The sequence below is a fragment of the Oryctolagus cuniculus genome, chromosome 9 (genome assembly GCF_051225735.1).
Source record: "Oryctolagus cuniculus isolate XC-2025 breed Fujian yellow rabbit chromosome 9, ASM5122573v1, whole genome shotgun sequence".
Classification (NCBI taxonomy): domain Eukaryota; kingdom Metazoa; phylum Chordata; class Mammalia; order Lagomorpha; family Leporidae; genus Oryctolagus; species Oryctolagus cuniculus.
The window spans coordinates 67,856,341-67,875,032 of record NC_142875.1 but is presented as its reverse complement, the minus strand read 5'-3'; the positions used below and the strand labels follow the sequence as shown (position 1 = coordinate 67,875,032).

Sequence of the window (18,692 nt, the reverse complement as noted above, 5' to 3'; positions counted from 1 at the left end):
GGAAAGCTGAATCTGGGAGCCAGAAATTCAAATCTGGTTTCCCAAGTGGGTTGCAGGGACCCATCAACTGCTGCCTCCAGGCTATGCACAGACAGGAGGCTGGAATCAGGAGTTGAGCTGGGACTTGAATCCAGGCACTCTTATAGGATATGGGTGTCCCAAGTGGCATCTTAACTGCTATGCCAAAGCCCACACCATCCTCTAAATTTCTGATAGAAAAAAAAGACAAAAAAAAAACCATTCTATTAATGTCACCTCCTTGTGTCTCCAGGTGTATTATCAGGGGTAGAGTGCTGCCTATTTAATGGGTACAGTTGTTAGAGCAACATATTGAGGAATAAAGGGAGGAATCCACACGGGTTATCCTCTTTAATGTATAATGGCAATTCTTTTGCCAATTGTTATAAGCTCAATTTATAATAAACCGGAAAATCCTAAGTCACCATTCTTTATTGCCCTTACTCAATGTGATTATTTCAAAACTACATGAGACTCAACTGTTGCATGATCCTCAGGTCCATGCCAGAGGACTGTGTCTTAAGTTACAACGAATTAAAAATAGATCCAGAGTGTGATGATAATGTACTCCCTGTGATGTTTAATATGAGTATGCTCAGTACCTTGAATCAAGATGTGGCAGGTCTTTAATAACTGCTGATCTACTTAGGAACAATCATCAACCTGTGCGAATCTAAGACACAATTTCTGGAGGCTCTGTTACTTTAAAGTTGATTGACACAGCTATATGTAGGACAGAAGTTGTAAGATTCAGTAAATGTTAATGCACTTGATCATAGCCAAAAGGCCGAGAAGCAATCAGATTCAGTAAGTGTTAATGAAGACAGCTAAGAAATAACTTGTCTCCCATCTACATGTCTCTAATCAGGAAATTTTTTTATGAAAAAATATTTATTATTTCAGTTTGAAGGTTATTATTCCAAAGAAACTTTTGCCCGTAAATGGAAACTCATTCTGAATACAGAAGTGTTCTACTTTGGAGTTTTGTTCTGTGAGGGTGAAAAATGATATCACCATACACTACAACCCAAAAGGAAAAAATATTTTGAAAATTATTCAGGTTAGTGTTAAGGTGGTTACAATTGCATGTAGCATGAATTGATATTTTCACATCCAACCCTACTCTGCTGCAAATCTGTACTGGCTCAAGTGGCATCCCAAGTCCTATAAAAAGACAGCTGAAGGAATATCTGACATACACTCCTGTGATGCACGCACATTCAATGGATTTTGAAGGCATATGTTGGATTTCATGCAGAATTTTTATCCATTTGTGTCTGGATATAAACAATCAATAATTTTTGATTCATCACATGAGCAAAGTCCTTCAAATATAGAGACTTTGTACTGGTCCTGAAAAGTGGCTCTTACCAAAGTGTACAGTTTTGTCCTTTCAAACACTGTGCTCGTACTGGAGAAGAAATGTTAGGTCATTTTGTGTAGGATTCTAAACATTTGTAACCTTTACATTTACATGCTACTTGGCAAAGCAGTTTTTATAGTTATCGGGAAGTTGTTTAGCCAAAAACATCAAATTCATCCTTAAACACAGTATTTTATTATTGGGTTTTATAAAAGATTCATTTATTGGAAAGTTCTGAGACAGCACTATGGTGCAGTGAGGTAAAGCCCCTGTCAGAGGAGAGGGAGAGGAAGGGAGAGCGAAAGGAAGAGAGAGGTGCATCTTCCATCCTTAGTTCACTTCCCAAATGGCTGCAATGGCCAGGTCATGTAGGCAGCAGAAGCTCAAGCCATTGGGGATTTTCTGCTGCCTTCCCAGGCCATCAGCAGGGAGTTGGAGCAAAAGTGGAGCATCCAGGACTCAAACCAACACTCCAGTATGGGATGCCAGCATTGCAAGTGGTGACTTAATCTGCTTCACCACACTGCCGGTACCATTATTGGGTTTTATTACACATCTAGCATCTGGTGGACTTGTCATCTATGCAAACAGATGTTTTATCAATCTTGGATGTCATTAATTCCATAAATGGAGATGTTAAAAAACTTGGTAGGGGCTGGCACTGTGGCATAGCGGGTAAAGCCGCCGCATGCAGTGCAGGCATCCCATATGGGCGCCGGTTCGAGTCCCGGGTGTTCCACTTTCGATTGAACTCTCTGCTATGGCCTGGGAAAGCAGAGGTAGATGGCCTAAGTCTTTGGGCCCCTATCCATTTGGGAGACCCAGAAGAAGCTCCTGGCTCCTGCTTTTGGACCAGCATAGCTCTAGCCATTACGGGCATCTGGGGATTGAACCAGGGATTGGAAGGCTTCTCTCTGCCTCTCCTTCTCTATGTAACTCTTTCAAATAAATCAATAAAATCTTAAAAAAAAAAAATCTGTAGCATGTTGTCCCTGAGGTACTTGATAGAGAAGATGAAAGCATCCTGCCTTGGGGGCCCACAATGTGGCACAGCGGGTTAAAGCCCTGGCCTGAAGCGCCGGCATCCCATATAGGTGCCAGTACAAGTTTTAAAACTTTTCTCGCCCCGCCCAGCACATCTGTGGGCTGCACCAGCTTTCCAGGCGCGATGTTAATGGGCACAGCTGCCCAACACCCAGAGACACGCCCTCTCAACTTGAGGTGGCCGCTGTCTAGGGTACTCTTTTTTTTTTTTTTCCACAGGCAGAGTGGAGAGTGAGAGAGAGAGACAGAGAGAAAGGTCTTCCTTTGCTATTCATTCACCCTCCAATGGCCGCGATCCGATGGCAGAGACTAGGTGCTTCTCCTGGTCTCCCATGGGGTGCAGGGCCCAAGCACTTGGGCCATCCTCCACTGCACTCCCTGGCCACAGCAGAGAGCTGGCCTGGAAGAGGGGCAACAGGGACAGAATCCGCCACCCCGACCGGGACTAGAACCTGGTGTGCTGGCGCCACAAGGCGGAGGATTAGCCTAGTGAGCCGGGGCGCTTCCGGGTGCTCTCTTACACCTCCTCCTCAACTCCGGAGGCGGCTGCAGCCAAGACTTAGGGCGGCGGCGCACCCTGACCCCGCAACCCGGGGTGAAGGAGGTAGCAGACAGGTGACCGAGGGGGGCCGTCCTGCCTACGGAAGCCAGCACCCGCTGCGGGGAGTCCTGGAAGATGATGACAGGTGGTGTCTGGGGCGGTTGTCTGGCATCAGCGCCTCCAGGCCCCGGATCACCGCCCGAACGCGATCCGCAGCTCCAGCGGCCCAGGCTGCCCTACGGGAGCCTGGGTCTGGGCCCTCGCCACCCGACCGCGCCGCTCCGAGTCGCCGGCTCCGGGCCCGCGGAGGTTTCCCCGAATCCTTCGCGGCTACCTCCAGAGGAGTTGAGCGACCGGGCGCGGGTCGGGAGCGGGAGGGCCGGGCCCCAGGTCAAGCCTGCCCTTAGCTCTTTGGACAGCCCCAGCGCAGTCTGCAGAAGCAGGAGCAGTCCAGGGCCTGGCCTTTGAGTCTCACAAAACAGCACACGGGGCGCTCAGCCCCCCAAATCTCAACCTGTAGCCGCCATCCCCGCTATTACCTCCCAGGTTACAATTCGCGCCTGGGCGGAACAATCAATGCGAGGTCCTTGCCGGATGGCCACAGGGGCGAGTGACATCTCCACAGCCAATGGCCGGGCTTGTCTCTAGGCGAACGGGGCGGGGCCGGGCCCTGAGCGCGAGTCCTTTCTGCCACGCCATTGGCCGCCGCTCTTAGGATTTTTCTCCGTCTCGAGGGCCAAACACGTTGGAAACTTCAGGGGAGGGGACCGCGTCCGCATGCGCCCTGACACCCCATCGGGGCCCCCGCCCATTTCAGCACCCTCGCAGGCTGCCGGGGTGCGCTCTGGAAGGAAGGTGAGCGAGGGGGTGATTGGAAAAGCGTCCGAGCGGGCGGGCCTGGGCCGTCGTTGGCCGGCGGCTCGCGCTCCGCTCGGCTCCGCCCCACCGGCCGCGGCCTCCTGAGGCGGTTGGGCTGCGGTGCCCGCGCGCCCAGCGTTTAAAGGGCCGGGGCCTGGACGTCTCCGGCCCTCGCCGCCCGCCGCGCCCCCTGCGGGCCAGTGCAGGAAGCGCTCTCCAGGGCCCGGCGCTGCGCACAGCGCCCCGCACCGCCTCGCCGGTTCCCTGAGCGTCTCCTCAGCGGGCCTTGCCCTCTGGTCAGCCCCAGCCTGCCCACGCCTGAAGACACCGCGCGAGGCACCGGCGTCGGTGCGGCGAGGGGGGCGAGGGGGGGGTGTGTGTGTGTGTGCAAACGTCCAAACACCAGCCCGACGCTGCGCGCCCGGTAAAGGAATCCTAGAGGGAGGGAAGAGCCGATGGTTAGAGCGAATGTAGGGAGCCAGGCTTCCATGTGCTTCAGAGGAAACAAACGGAAACCTCCTAGGAGCACTTTACAAGATGTTTGTAAGGGGGCCGGTAACTGTTGTGGAGCTGGTTACAGTCTCCGCCAGCAGTGCGGGGATCCCACATTGGCAGCGGTTCGAGTCCTGGCTGCTCTACTTCCGATCCAGCTCTCTCCTTATGCCTGGAAAGCATAGAAGATGACCCAAGTCTTGGGCCCTGCACGTTTATCCCTTCAACAAGAAAGAAATGAAGGTCAGCATTGTGGTGCCAGTGCACTGGCATCCCATGTTGGAGCACTGATGAAGTCCCTGCTGCTCCACTTGGGATCCACCGTCCTCCTAATGCGCCTGGGAAGGGAGTGACGGTGACCCAAGCCCTGGATTCCTGCCATCCACGTAGGAGACCTGGATGGAGTACTGGGCTCCTGGCCTTGACTCTGTGGCCATTTGAACAGTTAATCAGCGGATGGAAGACCTCTCTCTCTCTCTCTCTCTCTCTCTGCCGTTGCCTCTCTGTAACTCTTTCAAATAAATAAATATTAAAAAAAGATATTTTTAAGTTAAAAAAATGGAAAAACAAGCAATAAAGTGAGTCCGTTCGTGCAAAATTTTAAAAAAGGAGAAATAATAAATATGCATCCTCGCTATTTGGTGTACAAAGCACCTGACAAGATAGAGGAAACTGATATACACTACATCAGGTGGCTTCAAGGAAGGAAATAGTGGCTGGGGAGTGGAAATGAAAAGATTTCACAAGACACAATATGTAATTGCACCTTGGGAACTTGGAACCAAATGAAAGCATCATTTCAAGAAATAAGACCATGTGTGACCTCCACAGGCCTGCTGTAATGGTAACAGCTGGCTGCTGATACATATATGGGCAGTGTGTGCGAATACTCACAGTCTACCCTCAGAACTTTGCCAAGTAGGTATTCCTGTTTTCATAAAATCACAAAACTCACAAGAAATCCTTGAAAGGAAAGGCTGGCTCAGAAAACAGTCTTCAAATTGTAGTTTACAGCCTGCTGGAGAAAATGAGGGAAAGCCTGAAAAATTCCCCATCCTTCTAGATTTTGGAGTCCCATTTTTCATAGGTCTCCAATATTTATGAGAAAATCCATTTTGGAATTCATTAAATAGTTAACTTGGAAACCTTAAAAAAAACCTTAAAAAAAACCTTAAAAAAAAAACTTGTCTCAATACTCATTTACTTACATAGTTTTGGATGTTTAACCCTGATTTGTTTCACATTTGTAACTTCAGATTTTAAGAAAGCTAATTTCTATTTTCTTCCTCTACTTGATTTGCAAACTCTCTGTTACCAAATATCACCTCAGCAGCAAAGTCTAAAATTTAAACGCAGGGAAGAGAAATGTTTCACACACCAGTCCCCAGCACTGACACCCTGTTCTCTTGTTCCAAGCACTGCACAGGTAGCTTATGTGACAAACTTCAGTTACACACACACACACACAGCAGGAGGGTAAGAGAATCCTGCTAAACACAGAGAATAAACAATTTTCAGTAACTGTGATTTTTGTGTACAAAAGACAAAAGAAATACTGAATAATCTGTATTGTTTTAAAATCCATTGGCTCTGCTCAGACCAGCTTCATGCAGACTTGGGGAACTCTGGAAGGAAGACGGCCCTGTGACCAAAGGGAATTACGTTTTCTTGACTACTGTTACTTTAAATACTTTCATTAATATTGTATTTTCATTAAATCTATTTAGGATGATATTTTTAATTACATTATAGTCAAAGGCTTAATGATTCTACTGAATTAAAAGTTCAGAAAATATATAACAATATAGTCCAACAGGACCAATAGGCAAGATCTCTAAACAATAACCAAGTGAAAAGATGTCCAAATTCGCTCATATAAAGCAAATTTTAAAAGTCACAAAAAACAATACTATTAAAGCATATAATTTCTATCAATCTCTTGGTCAAATGTTTAAAACAAAGTTTGACAAAACACTGCAGCAGAACTGATTCACACAGGTATATTTTCCATTTCCATTTCTTTTCCTTCCTCCTCCTTCCTTTTTTGTTTAATTTTAGCTCCCACATAAAAAGGAGAACATGTGGTATTTATCTTACTATGTCAGCATATTTGAATTAACATGATGTTTTTAGTTCAAACCATTGTGTTGTAAATGATAGAATTTCGCTCTTTTTTTAATAGCTAAATAATATTCCAGTGTGGGCATGTGTGTGTATATCACTTTTTTCCAGTCATCTGATAATAAACACCTTGGTTGAGTGCATATTTTGGCTATTGTGAACAGTGCTGCCATAAACATGATGGAACATATATCTTATAAAATGAGTTAATGTCTTTGAGGTATATATCCAGGAGTGTGATTGCTGGTTCCTAGGGCAAGTCTATTTCTAGCATCTAAGAAAATTTCCATACATTTTCCACACTGGCTGCACTAAATACATTCCCAACAACAGCATAAAAGAGTTCTCCTTTCTCATAATAACCATCAGCATTATTGTTCTGTCTTTTGGGTAACAGCCATTCTGACAGGGTGAGTTGATGTCTTATTGTGACATTGATTTGCATTTCCCTAATGTCTAGTGATGTTGAGCATTTTTTCATGTATTTCTTGACATTTTATGTTTCTTCTTTTAAAAACTGTCTATTCAGATCCTCTCCCATTTCTTCACTGGATTGATTGTTATTGTTGAGTTTTTGTGTCTCTTTGCCTTCTAAATAAATATTTACTTTTTTAAAAAAATTTTTGAATAAATAGGTGAGTGAGCATGCACTTGGCATGTGTGTGTATTTCAGAAAGATTGTGTATAAATGGAATTAAAATGTAAGTAGTTTCTTGGAAACATTTTTGGAACTTACACAAACACACATACAAACATATATGTGTATATACATACATACATACATCAATATTTCATCAAAAAGTACACAATCCTCTTCAAACACAAATACAAAATAATTATAGAAAGATTAGGGTTAAGATTTGTAAATCTTATTCTCCCTGAAAACTAGTGTCTTAGGCACTCTCTAAATCTTCTTACTGTAGGATCTGTGGAGTGCTTTCTGTTTTCCTAAGATGCAAGTATGCATAAGACACACTCTTTGTATCTAGATTAACTGTAATGATTAGATGAAAAAAACTTGTTAAAATCATGCATCCTGGGGCCAGCGCTGTTGTACAGTGCATTTAAGCCCTGGCTTGCAGTGTTGGCTCCCATATGGGCAGCAATTGAGTCCTGGCTTTTGAACTTCTGATGCAGCTCTGTGCTATTATGCCTGGGAAAGCAGCAGAGAATGGCACAAGGACTTGGGCCCCTGCACCCACATTGGGGGCCCAGAAGAACCTCGTGGCTCCTGGCTTCAGATCAGCTCATCTCCAGCCATTGCAGCCATTTGGGGAGTACTAGTGGATGGAAGACCTCTCTCTCTGTCTCTACCTCTCTGTATAACTCATGTCTTTCAAATAACTAAAATAAATCTTTGAAAAGTAACTCATGTCTTTCAAATAACTTAAATAAAACTTTTAGAAAAAGGATTTGTCACTTAAAAGGCCTCATGCACCATTCCTGACAGTTTTATTTTATTTTATTCATTACTGGCATATGAAACTCATTTCTAATGAGAAATAACACATGCCATACAAACAGTTACATAAAATGGAACTTCCAAAACTTATGAAAAATGTATTTAAAGATTTTGAAATCTATGTATAAAAGGGATCTTCAAAAGTTTAAGGTAAATGCATGAGGAATATTATAATGTATGGATTTAAAAATTATTTTGTGCTAAATATACTTACATATTCATTTCATTTCCACAAATTTTTTAACAGAGACTAAAACACGTGGGTAAAGACCAGTTTTTATCTAGAGCTACTTTAGATATATGATGCAAAAAATTTAACATCATGCCTTTCTGACTATGTAATTTTGTCTCTTAGCCCACACCCAAATGAACTGGAATCTGTTATGTATGTTGAAGACGTTACCAAAGTGTGAGTACAAATAACTTAGGGAGAAATGTATGTGAACCTGTAGACATTTGTTTATATAGGCAATTATACATGCATCTAGATATTTCTGTCAACACTCACCAAAACGTCACAGAATGAAAGATGTTGACATTTGTAAAATTTGTTCTTGACAGTATCATTGGCAACACAGCATGCCTTTAACACTTTCTAAATCTTCCTACAGTGTGGCCTGTAGCAAACTTTCCTTTTTCTGAGTTCAAATTATACATAGGAGACATTGATCAAGAAAGGCATGCCTCTTCCAGGCAGTGCATTTGTTCCCCTTTGTAGCAGCAATCCCTTAGGAAATGGTCAGGTGTCTCATTTACTAGTCTCCACTGAGTCATCCAGTGAAGAAAAGAATTTTATTTGGAGCAGACAGGCAGTAGTATAAAGGGAGCAGTGGAGCCTTTCCAGACATGACAAAATCTGCTGGAATACGGATGTGTGCCTCACCATCCAAGCTCTGCCACCATGTGAGGCTGGTGCTCAGAATGCAGTATCATTTCATGAAAGCTCCTGCTCAGGCCTGCAGCTATTTAATCATATCTCATGGAAAGAAAAGAAATAAATAAGGAGGTGGGGGCTGGCACTGTGGCTTACTTGGTTAATCCTCCGCCTGTGGCACTGGCATCCCATAAGAGCACCTGGTTCTAGTCCTGGTTGCTCCTCTTCCAGTCCAGCCCTCTGTTGTGGCCAGGGAAGGCAGTGGAGGATGGCCCAAGTGCTTGGGCCGCTGCACCTGCATGGTAGACCAGGAGGAAGCACCTGGCTCCTGGCTTTGGATCAGCGAAGATCCGGAATGTAGCAGCCATTTGGGGAGTGAACCAACGGAAGGAAGACCTTTCTGTCTCTCTCTCTCATTGTCTAACACTATATGTCAAATATATATATATATAAGAAAAAAGAAGGCCGGCGCCGCAGCTTACTAGGCTATCATCTGCCTTGCGGTGCCGGCACACCGGGTTCTAGTCCCGGTCAGGGCGACGGATTCTGTCCCGGTTGCCCCTCTTCCAGGCCAGCTCTCTGCTGTGGCCAGGGAGTGCAGTGGAGGATGGCCCAAGTACTTGGGCCCTGCACCCCATGGGAGACCAGGAGAAGCACCTGGCTCCTGCCATCGGATCAGCGTGGTGCGCCCGCCGCAGCGCGCCGGCCGCAGCGGCCATTGGAGGGTGAACCAACGGCAAAAGAAGACCTTTCTCTCTGTCTCTCTCTCTCTCTCTCTCACTGTCCACTCTACCTGCCAAAAAAAAAAAAGGAAAAAGAAAAATGGAGGTGATGGAGGGACTTGAGAGTTAGGACTTTATACAGGATAAGAGGATTGTTTCCTATAACATACAGTTAAACCTGAAATAAATGCAATTCTGGAAGGCTTTTATACCTTGAGGTTCAAGTATGTTACATCATTACAGATACAATTCTAGTTTCACAGGTCTGAGATATTCATTACCAACATATATACACATTTTTTTTTTTGACAGGCAGAGTGGACAGTGAGAGAGAGAGAGACAGGTGAGAAAGGTCTTCCTTTTGCCGTTGGTTCACCCTCCAATGGCCGCCGCGGCCGGCGCGCTGCGGCCGGCGCACCGCGCTGATCCGATGGCAGGAGCCAGGAGCCAGGTGCTTTTCCTGGTCTCCCATGGGGTGCAGGGCCCAAGCACCTGGGCCATCCTCCACTGCACTCCCTGGCCACAGCAGAGGGCTGGCCTGGAAGAGGGGCAACCGGGACAGAATCCGGCGCCCCGACCGGGACTAGAACCCGGTGTGCCGGCGCCGCTAGGCGGAGGATTAGCCTAGTGAGCCGCGGCGCCGGCCTATACACATTTTTTTGACAGGCAGAGTTAGACAGTGAGAGAGAGAGACAGAGAGAAAGGTCTTCCTTTTCCATTGGTTCACCCCCCAAATGGCCGCCACGGCTGGCGAGCTGAGCCGATCCGAAGCCGGGAGCCAGGCGCTTCCTCCTGGTCTCCCATGCTGGTACAGGGCCCAAGCACTTGGGCAATCCTCCACTGCCTTCCAGGGCCACAGCAGAGAGCTGGACTGGAAGAAGAGCAACCGGGACAGAATCCGATGCCCCAACTGGGACTAGAACTGGCGGTGTCGGCGCCACAGGTGGAGGATTAGCCAAGTGAGCCGCGGCACCAGCCAAATATACACATTATTTATAAAAAAAAGTCAACAAGTTCAAATTAATGATTCACATAAATGCATGTACATATCAATAGCTCATGGATAGTAGAATACTTTTAACTACTTGATTAACAACTGATTTTGAATTACATTATGTGTGTGTATTTAAATTCTTTAGTATCAGCCAGCATGAATTTACATCTGTCACCTGGGATCAAGCTCCTAGTGAAATATATGACATAAATAAATCAATATAGATATATGAATAATACACATTTTCAGATGCATATTAGATAAATATTTGCATATGTACAAGATGCAAATATGGACACTCACATAAGAAAATATACAAGAGAAAGGAGAAGATTGAGATGTGGGAAACTTCTTGAATACAGTATGGCAAGAGTCTTTGACATTCTTTGAATGTGTTCTCACAGTAAGATATGTAGGTACTTTTCCTTTGTTTTTGCACAGATTTTGATAAAAGAGGAGCATGTCATAAGAGGAATACCTCTTCCTCTTCTTTGTATTCACTGTGTGTAACACATAAACAATGCTCTAAGGAAATTTCAGAATGCCTGTTTGTCAGACTTTACTGACAGATGTAAGGCACAAGTTTTATTTGGAGCCAGGAGGTAGTGCCAGTGGATAGGGCCAAGAGGAGCCTGTAGCAGAGAAGAATGGAGCATTTGGAGTCTGGGTGTGCTCCTCATCTTCCAGATCTCTACCACCATATGAACTTGGTGCCTGAAAGCAAGCTCACCATCAAACTGGATGGAGCCATGCACACATAAATTTGCTTGACCATCTCTGAGGGGCAGGAAGGATAGCCATTTGGAATGAAAGTAAGCAAGTAATAGATGTGTTTAGGAAGCTAGGCATTTGATGTACTAAAGCAATGTATAACTATAAAGTGAAGTTGAATTTGAGATAAATTCTGCCACAAAAGCCTTTTACACATTGGTGTTAAAAAAATAAGAACATACAACTGGAGTAGCCTAAGGAAATCATTACCACTATATAAACTCATTCCTAATTTTTAAAAGCCAGATTCAAATTAATAACACAGATATATATTAAATATCAACTTTTAGAATAAACGTGATCACTCTACCAAAAAGTAAGTCATAGTCACATAATTTATGCCTATTTACTATTCTTTAATCCTTTACACCCCACATATGAATTGACATCAGATAGGTATAAAGAACCCAATAGTGAAATATAAGTTATAAATAAATTTAAAAAGATACTTGAAAAAAATGAGGAAGGGGACCAGTGTTGTGGGACAGAGGTTAAGCTGCCACTTTTAATGTCACATCCTACATCAGAGTGACCTTTCAAGTCCTGGCTGCTGTGCTTCCAATCCAACTCCCTAATAATGCTAGCAGTGGAAAGATGTCTCAAGGACTTGGGCCTCTGCCACCCACGTGGGAGACCAGGATGGAGTTCCTGGCTCCTGGTTTTGGCCTGTACTAGCCCTGGCTATTGTGCCCATCTGGGGAGTTAACCAGCATCTTCGACCACATATCCAAAGCATCCAGAACACAAAACAGCACCCAGATTGCCTGGTAGCATCACAGGTGTTATCTTTACCCACTGTGCCCCAATGTTGGCCCCTGACTATATACTTTTTTATTCTTTATTCTTTATTCACGTTATACAAGTTTCATAAACATAGATTTAGAAACAAAGTTGGACTTACCATCCCTCCCACTCATATTCCAATCTTTGCACCCATCCCTCTTGGGTTCACATTCTTAATTTTTATGATGATCTATTATCAGTTTACTTGGTGATCTTCTAGTTAGCCCTACCCTAGAGGAGGTCAACAAATAGTATGAAGAGAAAGAACACAAAACAAATTAAACAAAACTAAACAATTGGGGCTGGGGCAGTGGTGCGGCAGGTTAACACCCTGGCCTGAAGTGCTGGTATCCCATATGCATGCTGGTTCAAGACGCGAAGTCTCCACTTCTGATCCAGTTCTCTGTTATCCTCTGGGAAAGCCGTCGAAGATGGCCCAAGTCCTTGAGCCCCTGTACATGCATGGGAAACCTGGAAGAAGCTCCTGGCTCCCAGCTTTGGTTCAGTTTGGCTCTGGCTTTGCGGCCAATTGCAGAGTGATCCAGATGGAAGACCTCTCTCTCTCTCTCTCTCTCTCTCTCTCTCTCTCTCTCTTTCTCCTTTCTCTGTGTAACTCTGACTTGCAAATAAATAAAAAGAAAACTAAAAAAACAATCGCTTCTCACTAGAAGAGACAAGGGCTAAAAATAATCGTCAATTGTCCAAATGACTATCTTTCTCAAATACATTATATTTCAGATATTTTATTAGTTGCATCAGATCAGGGAAAACATATGATATTTGTCTTTGTGGGACTGGTTTATTTCACAAAGTGTAATGGTTTCTAGTTGTCACCCTCTTATAGGAAAAGATAGGATTTTTATTTTTTTTCCAGTGGTGAAGTGTACTTACTCCTTTTTTTAAAAACATTTATTTAGTAAATATAAATTTCCAAAGTACAGTTTATGGATTACAGTGGCTTCCTCCCCCATAACTTCCCTCCAACACGCAACCCTCCCATCTCCCGCTCCCTCTCCCATTCCATTCACATCAAGTTTCATTTTCAATTATCTTTATATAAAGAAGATCAGTTTAGTATATATTAAGTAAAGATTTCATCAGTTTGCACCGCATAGAACATAAAGTGTAAAATACTGTTTCAGTACTAGTTATAGCATTACTTCACATTGGATAACACATTAAGGACAGAGATCCCACATGAGGAGTAAGTACACAGCGACTCCTGTTGTTGACTTAACAATTTGACACTTGTTTATGGCGTCAGTAATCTTCCTAAGCTCTACTCATGAGTTGCCAAGGCTATGGAAGCCTTTTGAGTTCACTGACTTCGATCTTATTTAGACAAGGTCATAGTCAAAGTGGAAGTTCTCTCCTCCCTTCAGAGAAAGGCACCACCTTCTCTGATGGCCTGTTCTTTCTACTGGGATCTAACTGACAGAGATCTTTCATTTAGGTGGTTTTTTTTTTTTTTGTTTGTTTGTTTGTTTGTTTTTTGCCAGAGTGTCTTGGCTTTCCATGCCTGTAATACTCTCATGGGCTCTTCAGCCAGATCCGAATGCCTTAAGGGCTGATTCTGAGGCCAGAGTGCTCTTTAGGACATCTGCCATTCTATGAGTCTGCTGTGTATCCCGCTTCCAATGATGGATTGTTCTCTCCCTTTTTTATTCTATCAGTTAGTATTTGCAGACACTAGTCTTGTTTGTGTGATCCCTTTGACTCTTAGACCTATCAGTGTGATCAACTGTGAACTGAAATTGATCACTTGGACTAGTGAGATGGCATTGGTACATGCCACCTTGATGGGATTGTATTGGGATCCCCTGGCATGATTCTAACTCCACCATTTGGGGCAAGTGCGATTGAGCATGTCCCAAATTGTACATCTCCTCCCTCTCTTATTCCCATTCTTATATTTAACAGGGATCACTTTTCATTTAAATTTAAACACCTACGAATAATTGTGTGTTAATTACAGAGTTCAACCAATAGTATTAACTAAAACAAAAAAAAATACTAAAAGGGATTAAGTATTAAATTGTACATGAACAATCAGGACAAGGGCTGAGTAGCACTACATTATGTGTGTGTATCTCTCTTCTCTGTGCATGTGTGTGTGTGCATTTCTTGATCTAGTCAATAGTTGGTGGAAATCTGTGTTGATTCCATATCTTGCCTATTGTGAATTATGCTGCAATGAACATGGGATACAAATATCTGTTTCATGTACTATTCTCTTTTGGATTGGGTAAATTCCCAGGAGTTGGATGACTGGGTCATATGATAGGTCTATATTCAGATTCAGATGTATCTCCATACTGTCTTCCACAGTGGTTGTACCAGTTTACATTTCCACCAGCAGTGGATCAGAGTACGTTTTTCCCCACATCCTCATCAGCATTTTTTGTTTGTTGATTTCTGTATGCAAATCATTCTAACTGGAGTGATGTGGAACCTCTTTTGGTTTTGATTTGCTTTTCCCTGATGGCTTGTGAATGTGACCATTTTCCCAAGTGTCAGTTAGCCATTTGAATTTCCTGTCTTGAGAAATGCCTATTTAAGTCTTTTGCCCATTTCTTTACTAGATTGTTTGATTTGTTGTTGTTGAATTTTTTGAGCTCTTTATATATTCTGAATGTTCACCCTTTATCAGTTGCACAGTTTGCAAATATTTTCTCTCATTCTTTTGGTTGCTACTCCAGTTTGCTGAGCATTTTTTTACAGTGCCAAAGCTTCTCAGCTTATGTAAATTCATTTATCAATTTTGTATTTAATTACATGTGCCTCTAGCATCTATTCCAAGAATACTTTGTCTATGCCAATGTCTTGTAGAGTAACCCCCATGTTCTCCAATAATTTGATGGTATCGGGTCATAGATTTAGGTCCTTGATCCAGTTTGAGAGGGATTTCTGTGCATGGTGTAAGGTAGAGACCTAATTTAATACTTCTCCATACTCCTCTATGTGGAAATTCAGTTTTTCTAGCACTGTTTGTTAAAGAGAGTTCTCAGCTCTGTGGATTGGTTTTAGCTCCTTTATCAAATATATGTTCATTGTAGATGCGTAGACTGATTTCCAGAGTTGCTATTCTATTCCGTAAGTCTGCTTTTGTGCCAATATCAGGCTGTTTTGATTATAACTGCCCAGTAGTATGTCTTGAAATCACATATTGTGATGCCTTCAGTTTGTGTTTGTTTTGTGTGTGTGTGTGTGTGTGTATAAGATTGCTTTACCTATTTGGTAAAGCATATGTTTCCATATGAACTTCAGCATTGTTTTCTCTAGGAATGTGAACAATTTCCTTGGTATTTTGATTGGAATCTCATTGAATCTGTAAATTTGCTCCTGGTAGTATGGACATTTTGATGAAGATGATTGTTCCAAACTATGAACATGGAAGATGTTTCCATTTTTTTTTCTGTCATTTCTGTAGTGTTTTGTAGTTTTCATTGTAGATATCTTTGACATCCTTGGTTAAATTTACTCCGAGGTATTTGATTCTGTGTTTTGTAGTTTTCATTGTAGATATCTTTGACATCCTTGGTTAAATTTACTCCGAGGTATTTGATTCTTTTTGGATCTATTTTGAATAGAACTGATCTACAAGTTCTTTCTCATCCATGGTGTTGTCTGTGTATACAAAGTCTATTGATTTTTTTAAAATTTTTTTGACATGCAGAGTGGACAGTGAGAGAGAGTGACAGAGAGAAAGGTCTTTCTTTTGCCGTTGGTTCACCCTCCAATGGCCGCCGTGGCCAGCATGCTGTGGCCGGCATACCACGCTGATCCAAAGGCAGGAACCAGGTGCTTATCCTGGTCTCCCATGGGGTGCAGGGCCCAAGCACTTGGGCCATCCTCCTCTGCATTCCTGGGCCACAGCAGACAGCTGGCCTGGAAGAGGGGCAATCAGGACAGAATCCGGCGCCCTGACTGGGACTAGAACCCGGTGTGCTGGCGCTGCAGGCGGAGGATTACCCTATTGAACCGCAGCACTGGCCACAAAGTCTATTTATTTTTCTGTGTTGATTTTATACCCTGCACTTTACCACACTCTTTTTTGATTTCTAAGATTCTCTCAGTGGTTTTTTTGGATCTCCCATGTATAGAATCATGTCATCTGAAAAAGAGCTAGTTTGAGTTCATCTTTTTTTAATGTGTACCACTTTGATTTCTTTTTCTTGCCTAATGTCTCTAGCTAAAGCTTCTAGGATTATATTAAATAGCAATGGTAAGTGTTGGGGAACGGGACAGCCTGGCCAGCTGTGCCCCTCCCGACATGTACAAGCACAAGAAGTTTAGTGCTGGGCTTTTTCCACCCTGCCCGTTGCTAATTGCAAGATCCTGTTTTGACTTTAAGCATCCTGTTATTGCATGTTTCCCACACTTAGTTGGTAACATGTTTTCCGTGAATGATATATATAAATAGGTGGACGGTGGGCGGGAGTGAATGAATGAACGCTGGTAAAAGACGGAGGAATGAATGAACGCTGGTAACAGGCGGAGTTGTGAATGAACGCCGGTAACAGGCGGGAGCTGTGAATGAATGCGAGTAGTAAGCGGGAGTGGTGAATGAAGGAGTTGTGAATGAATGCCAGTAACAGGGCGGGCGTTCGCGACATGTAATGCGAGTCTGCTGAAAAATAAAGTGAAAGCTGAAAAGCCGATAAACGCGTCTGGTGTCTCCGAGGTCTCGCCGGCGTTAACCTATCCGGAAGATGTACGCCTGCAACTGGTGCCGTGACTCGGATCGCTGCGACGCGGAAAGAAGGTAAGAAAAAAAACGTCTATAGACGGGAGTCTAGGGGAAAAAGCCTAGGAATACCGCGGTACAATGGGGAACACACAGTCCACCACGAAAATGCACCTATTGATTAGCCACCTTTTAAAGGCAACGGGGACGCCCGTAAAGAGTGTAGCTGTGTGCAATTTTATGAGGATACTATATAAAACTTGTCCTTGGTTTGTTGAAGAAGGAGATTTATCACAGGTTCGGTGGAGACGGGTGGGATGTGAATTGCGAAACGCTGGAGTCGAGGAGGGAGTGATCCGCTTGTGGTATCTGATAGATACTGCTTTACAGTCGGAGGATGACCAGATCGGGGAACTCTTAGATGAAGGCTCCGAACTACTGGAGGAGCTCAGCGAAGACTCCCATGATAGTAGCGAAAAAGGAGATAGTATAGAGGAACAAAGGATGGAAGCAAGCGGAGGAGCCCAACCAAAAGCGAAACATCCGCAGACGCTGGGATCGCTTCCACTATACTCGGAGTTGCCCTTAATGCCCTCCGCTCCTCCTTACGAACCACCCCGTCATCCTATGCGCTGTTGCTGTTTTGCCGGCAATGCTTCCAGCGAGATGAGGCCCATAGTTTTAGAGTCTGGGCCGGAGAAACAGACTAGAAGGCAAATGCTTGAAAACGAAAGTGCTCGTAATGACGATGAAGCTGCTTTTTTTATAAATACTGGGGATTCAACTCCCCACCCACCGCGGCGCCTGAAACCAAATTGGGCAGAGTTCTTTAACCCCCATCATCTCCACTCATCATGTTAAAACCTTAAATGACTTACAAAAATTGTGTGGAAATTTAAACTGGATTCGGCCTTATTGTAAAGTGACTACTGAAGAAATGCACCCTTTGTTCCGACTTCTGGAAGGCGATGCATGCCTAAATTCACCCAGACAACTTACAAAGGAGGCAAAAGCAGTATTCTGGCAAGAAGGACCATTGTTGTTTATATACCCACATAACCATATGCCCAGATCTATTACCTCCTATGCGGAGGCTATGGGAAATTTAGTTTTAAAAGAGTTTATTCTAATCCCATTCCCAAAGCACCCATAGCTTTTACTGATGGAGCAAAAGGAGGTACCGGGGTGGCTATTTTACAAGGTCAGGTGCATCATGCAGTTACTGCATCTCCCTCACCTCAACATGCAGAGCTAGCTGTAGTGACTAAGTTATTAAATATGGTTGAGGGTCCTCTTAATATCGTTTATATGTTGTTAATGCTGTTAAGAGGCTAGGCTCCCCTTCGTTAATATCCAAAAGTTCTACAGTGTTTCCTTATTTTGAGCTTGTTCAGCACGCTTTATTTAGGAGATCAGATCCCATTTTTATCACCCATATTAGAGCACATACCTCCCTGCCAGGTCCTCTCACCGCGGGAAATGCCCTTGCCGATCAACATTCCCGCTTCCTTTTAGCTTGCACTGCCATGGAACAGGCAACAGAATATCACAAACTTTGGCATGTTAATAGTAAGACCTTAAGTATGAGGTTTAATATCCCTATTCGTAAAGCTAAATCTATTGTCCAAAATTGTGAAAAATGTGTTATTCATCAGCCTGTTACTATGCCTACTGGAGCTAATCCCCGGGGCCTTTATCCATGTCACATTTGGCAAATGGATGTAACGCATATCCCTGCCTTTGGCAAGCTATCCTGTGTCCATGTTACGGTGGATACTTACTCAGGAGTAGTTATGGCTACCGCCGCTGCCAAAGAGTCCACCTCCCATGTAATGCAACATATGTTACAATGTTTTGCTTCTTGGGGAATTCCTAATATAATAAAAACTGATAATGGACCTGCTTATACTTCTAAGGCTTTTGCTGAGTTTTTAGCAACTTTTCATATCTCTCATTTAACCG

The 18,692-nt window shown here is 43.7% G+C and overlaps 1 long non-coding RNA gene across 1 annotated transcript in view; it reads left to right on the top strand.

Annotated features, from left to right (window-relative positions):
• Positions 1-3,690: 3,690 nt before the first annotated feature.
• LOC149124593 (uncharacterized) overlaps positions 3,691-18,692 on the top strand; it is a 36,229-nt gene continuing 21,227 nt past the window's right edge. The window contains exons 1-2 of the long non-coding RNA XR_016213279.1: positions 3,691-3,821; positions 8,255-8,308. This is a non-coding gene — a long non-coding RNA (uncharacterized LOC149124593). The remainder of the gene's footprint in view (positions 3,822-8,254; positions 8,309-18,692) is intronic.